Genomic DNA, 6000 nt, shown 5'->3' on the forward strand with positions numbered 1-6000 from the left:
GCTTTCTCCTTCCATTTTTGTGTGGGTTGTGGGGATTGAACTCAGGTCATCAAGCTGCAAAACAAGCTCATTTCCCTACCGAGCCATCTCACTGGCCCCAAATCTCACATTTTCCGTATCAGCCACAACTCTCGACTCCTTTGTACAAGCAGAGGTCCGCTCTGAGAAGCCCCTGAAATTGAAGGTAAAATCAAGAATGCGTGTTTATGAGTTCTGCTTTTGTTTTTCCTGGTGAAGCCCCATAGCTTTCGAGAAGACACGAGAGGACGTAAAGATACAGTGAGGTGCACAGTACTGTAGCTGCCTAATAATCATTTTCAGAAATAAGCTAGGCGGTCCTCTCCCCCGAGTCCCTTTCAGTAGCAAAGGCTGTGCAATCCTCAGCACAGCCTGGGGAGCCCTCTTCACTACCCCTCCACCGCACCCCTGCATACCTGGCCTTCCAATGCCTGCCCCAAGCCCACCCTCCACCCCTGCTGCTCGTGGTCGCGCACCGCACCGGCACTGCCTGTATTTCAGGTAGGGTCTCACCTACGTTGGGCAGGGCCTCACCCTGGCTGGCTAACTCCAAGCTAAGGGGTACGTAGGAAGCAGACTCGCCCCGCCGCCGCCACCACCGTCATTTCTTTGGGACCTCCTCCCGCCCCCAGCCCGCTCCCTAGATGAACATCTGCCAGGGGGCTCCTACTGCTTTAGCAGCTCAGCGACCACCTTTGGACACTCAGGCTCCAAGTCCGAGGCCTCTTATCCTGCAAATGATAGTCCCGGGGCGGGATTCGGCTGCGTGCAGGAGCCTACTCAGAGCGTCGCCATGACGACGTGGACGCATTCCCAGGATATGCCGAGGGACGCGCCCAAACGGCCCCTAAACATGGGGGAAGTTGGGCGGTTTTTGTTCTGGGGCTAAGGTTAACTTCTTGGGGCTCTGAGCAATGTGTGGATCCTGAGAAAGACTAGGGAGCGCCCCTTACGGTGTGGAAAACTAATGGAATCCCAGAGGAGCTGAGAAAGTTTGGCGACACCACGGACTGGGCAGCCTGCCTCAGCCGATGGGGCGGGGCCTCCCTGCGGAGTGGGCGGGAGTGGACGGGACCTCCTTCTGTACATTCTGCCTTTTTTTTTTTTTTTAGTTTCACACTTTGATTTCTCATAAAGTTCATACACTAGCAAAGTTAGGCAGTATGCTAAAACCCTGACTCCCCCCCCCCCCAAAAAAAAAAAAAAAGCTCTTAACACATGCCCTTCTCCATCACATCCTCTCCTCTTTTGTTAATAACCCACTGACTCCAATTAGCGCTGCCGGCTGGAATGTTGACTGAGCGTGTTGACTTGACCTTGTGCAGGTCTGGCGCAGATAACCACGGCTGCAGGCCGTTCGTGGGTGCAATGGCCATCTCGTGTCCAGAACACAGCTGTGCACAGCCTTCCTCCCTTCCTCCGGCTCGCACCCTGTGTCTGCCCCTTCTTTGATTTTCCTTGAGCACCGGGTCCGGAGTTGGCCTGATACAGACGTTATTTTTAGGTTGAGCCTTTTAGACCCTTATTCTCAGCACTTTGACCAGTTATGAATCTCTGCATTAACTGCTGCCACCGCAGCTGCTCTGGCCAGGGTCAAGGGCTGTCCTGACCCGTGGATGTAAGCATAAATATTTACAAGGCGGGTTGGCAACGTGCAGTTTAGTAGATAGCAGTAGTAGGTTCTTCCCTGGAGCGTTGACTCTGCGGCCACCAGCTTTTGGCTGGATTTACAGTACCAGGCCTGAATTCCTACTTGTGGAGAGGCTTTAAATCTACTCCAAAGTGTTGGAAGTTTACATAGTCCGCCCAGGAGCCCTCTTCAGCTGCTCTTCCGGTCTCGCTCCTTTCCTGTATGACTTGGCGCTTGATGTTATTTACAGCCCTTGGTGGAGAGACTCTAGAGTCTAGAAGGTGTCTAACTAAGTACATGCTGTCTACTGCCTACATCTGTCGCTCTGGATGTGGCTCTTCCCCCGACTCGAGTGCGTTTTTTTGTTTGTTGTTTTTGTTTTGTTTTGTTTTTTGTTTCACTTTTCCCTCTTTCCTTACCATCGTTACTACCTATTGAAAACATTATCTTGGGACTGGAAAGACGGTTCAGTGCTTAAATGTGTTTGCTTCCAAGCCTGATGACCTGAGTTTGATCCTTCAACCCTTATGATAGAAGGAGAGAAGGGACTCCTGTAGGTTGTCCCCTGACCTATGTGCGCGCACACACCCCCTTAATGTAGAAAATTCAAATAACCTCATTTTTCAACACTGGCACTAGGTAATATTCACTTTCTACCCTTTTCTTAACTTTCCCAGCAAGAGAGACTTGTTTTCTTCTCTGTGTTTTCATAAGCCTTTCCTCACACCTTTTTGAGTGCAGGTCTCATATATCTTGGGCTGGCCTAGAACTCTCCGTATGCAATGGCTTTGAGCCCCTGCTCTTCCTGCCTCCGCCTCTCACAACATGTTGGGATTGTAGGTGTGTGCGGCTATACCCAGCTCCATCTTTATCTCTTTATAACACTTATCTCTTCAGAGGTTACACCCATCCTTATTTGAGTATGTGCCTTGTTTTTGGTTTTGGGATAGAGTCTCATGCATCTTGAGCTGACTTCAGACTTGCTATGTAGCCAAGGATGGCCTTGAATTTCTAATTTTCCTGCTTGCACCTTGTTTTTTTGAGACAGGGTCTCTCACTAGCCTGGAAATAACCTGTTCATCTAGGCTGGCTGACCAGCAAGTCCCAGGGATCCTCCTGTGTCTGCCTTCCCAGCACAGGGTTTACAAGCTGGTAAAACCATGCTTGACTCTTTTTATGTGGGCTGTGGGGATAGCGCCCTCAGGTTCTGATGCTTGCAAGGTGAACACTTTATTGACTGAGCTATTCCCCTAACCCACACTCTGAGCCTGATTTCTGAACCCTAATGTTCATTCAGTGTAAGCTGTGAATCAGAAACTGCATTTTACTAAAATTCCACCAGGATGTTTGTAAGCTCATTAAAGCTTGAGAATTCTGGATCCCACGGATGCCCTATAATTATGGCTAGCCTAGATGGTTAATTATTTCCTCTCTTCATGTGCATGCTGCAGTTGGCATTCACAATGACCAGACAGAGAGGTGCCCCAAGCCCCAGGAGAATGAGAAGAGATGCACATGACAGCAGGTATAGAAGCTTGTCCCAAGTTTCTATGGAACTGGGAGGACCATTGATTTCCTCGTTTAAATCACTAAATGGGAAATAAGATTCAAAATGTTGAAGGTGCTTTCAGGTGTAGGCACAAAATAGCCACCACCCCACTCCTACCTTCTCTTCTTACCGCCCCCATCCTCCCTCACCACCTTTGCTGTTTCTATGCCTGGCAGTGTGGTGGCTTAGACTAGCTACTGATCCATCCTACTTCCATGGAGAGCTGGGGGCCCGTCCTCTCTTCTGGGATCTTCACTGATCTGTGACTGTTTTCACTGGTCAGGTGAGCCCCACGTGAATTTAAGGTCCCAAAGCTTGTGAGGTAGAATAGCACGGTGGTTGTTTCAAGGCATTAAGTTTGGTACAGGAGCTTATGGTGCAACATCAAATAGCCAGAAACCTGACTGACTCCTAAGCCAGTTCCATTTTGACAGCCAAGGACAGGGAACAGTGCCACCTACAGTGGGCTGGTCTTCTTTCCTCAGTTAGTCTGATCAGGATAACTTCTGTAGTCACTCAAGAGACTCAGAGTGTCCCTCACAGGTGTGCCTGAGGCTCCTCTCCTGGATGCTTTAGATACTGTAAAGTTGACACTTAACACAACTTCACACTTGACATTTGAGTATACTGCTAATGATTTTTGTCTTGAAAAAAAAATTTTTAATGTGCTCTGTTTATCTAGTGATCCTTCCAAACTTCCACAATTCTTCATGATCTTTCTCTCATTATTGCTCTTGTGGTTTCCCTCAAACAACATTTCAAATAAGACACAACAGGAGACTGGAGAGCTTTTGCTCATATAGAGGACACAGGTTCAATTCCCAGTATGGACATGGTGGTTTACAACCATCTATAACTCTAGTTCTAAGGGATCTAAAGCCTTCTTTTGACTTCCACAAAAGTCAATATATATATTTCATTGGTGTTTTGTCTGCATGTGTGTCTGTGTGAGGGTGCCAGAAGCCCTGGAGTTGCAGACAGGTATGAGCTGCCATGTGGGTGTTAGGAATTGAACCCTGGTCCTCTGGAAGAGCAGCCAGTGCTCTTAACTGCTGAGCCATCTCTCCAGCCCAAAAAGTTATATATAGTTTAAAATAAAGTAAAAACACAGCAGAGAAAGCTCGTTTCCCCTCTCCAATGGCCAGAACTTCAGTCTGAAGTCCAGAAATCTTGGAGGCAGACCATGGAAAGCATCATCTGACGGTGACATGGATGCTGCCAGCTGGGAATCTAAACGAGGCTCTCAGCCAGCTATTTACATGCACTGAATTCTTTTCTTTCAAAAAAAAAAAAACTTACTAAATTTATTCTTTGACAAACCCGTACATATACACAGTGCATTTTTTTCTTTCTATATTTTATTTGTTTTGTGAGTGTGTGTCATGGTGCACATGTGGAAATCAGCGAGATCAGTTCCCTCCTACCACGTGGGACCTGGGGGATTAAACTCAGGTGCTCAGGCTTGAGCTGTGCACCCTCCTCACTAAGCTAGCTCACTACACACAGTACTGTCTCTTGCTCTCTATTTGTATATAATGTGTTCTCTCTCTGAACCCCACCCTGCGTGCCTTTTAGCCTCACCCCCTCCTTACAAGTCATTTTCTTTTTGTTTCATGTCCAGCTGAGTTTAACCAGAGCCATCTGTGTGAATAGGGCTTCAGAGTTATCCATTGGTGCCTTGTGGGTTCGCCAGGGAGCACAGGGCTGAAGATAATGTCTGACTCTTTCCCACACGGAAATGCCGAAAGATGGGTACTTATCCTCCACTGCATAAATGAAGAAGCTGAAGTCTCCAGGGTTCAAGCAACTTGTCCAAGGTCCTAGTGTTAGTTGCTGATTAAGTAAGAATTTGAATACAGGTTTGGCTGTTACCAAATATTCTTTAACAATTCTATTTTTATAACGTTTGTTTGTCTTGTGTATATGTATGCCACAGTACGTGTATGGAGGTCAGAGGACAACTTAAGAAAGTAAGTTTTTTTCTTTCTACAGTGTAGGACTCAGGGATTGTACTCAGGCCGTCAGACTTGGAGGCAAGCACCGTTACCTGCTGAGCCATCACAGCAGCCACAGTATTGTTTTTCTTACCTGGTGCCATGTGTGTTTCTCTGGGGAAGTTGGGGTGCTCCTGACCTTTCATCCAGTGATGATAAGGACTTGAAAGCACTAACAATACCTTTTCAGGGGGTGGCTTTATTTTCCCTTTTATTTACTCTACTTTAACTCTCATATTTCATATAAATATTCTAAAGAATGCTGACAAATGGTGGTGGAAAATACAAAAAGTAAAGAAGGAACTGCTTCCTTGAGAAAGGCAGTCTACATTTCTAGAGAGTAAACACAGAGGCTGGACCATAAAAAACTCATTAAAATGTGAATGTTAAACCTTTGTAGTTCAGCGCTCAATAGGAAACCCACTCTGGCTCATTATTTATGGTTCATCAATAAAACATTAGTTCTGCTCCCAGCAAAGCTGCCATTCAGGGCACAGGTCTCCCCATGTAGCTGATTTCATGCCTCTGATGGCTTTCTTTGAAATTGTGCAGTCATTTGATGGAGACCTTGGGCTCAGACACCTGGGAAGCCAATTCCTTCCCTTTTCCTCCATTATCTCCTCTCAGAACCTCCAGACCACTAAATCTCAAATATTACTTCCTCAGGGAAGCCTCACTGGAAAGCAAGTATATTAGTCAGGGTTTCTACAGGAGCAGAACTTATAGAATTATTCTATCTATCTATCTATCTATCTATCTATCTATCTATCTATCTATCTATCTATCTATCTATCTATCTATCTATCTAT

General features: G+C 46.5%; 1 protein-coding gene across 2 annotated transcripts in view; it reads right to left on the reverse strand.

The window, feature by feature from the left end:
* Positions 1–774, reverse strand: part of Cfap221 (cilia and flagella associated protein 221) — a 68522-nt gene extending 67748 nt beyond the window's left edge. For both annotated transcript variants that reach the window (XM_055604666.1, XM_055604659.1), the window contains exons 1-2: positions 712–774; positions 80–172 (exon numbers count right to left, since the gene is read on the reverse strand). The gene's annotated coding sequence lies outside the window, so the exon portion shown is untranslated. The remainder of the gene's footprint in view (positions 1–79; positions 173–711) is intronic.
* Between the last annotated feature and the right edge of the window lie 5226 nt (positions 775–6000).

This window comes from Psammomys obesus, unplaced genomic scaffold, assembly GCF_907164565.1.
Source record: "Psammomys obesus unplaced genomic scaffold, mPsaObe1.curated_primary_1811, whole genome shotgun sequence".
Taxonomy (NCBI): Eukaryota; Metazoa; Chordata; class Mammalia; order Rodentia; family Muridae; genus Psammomys; species Psammomys obesus.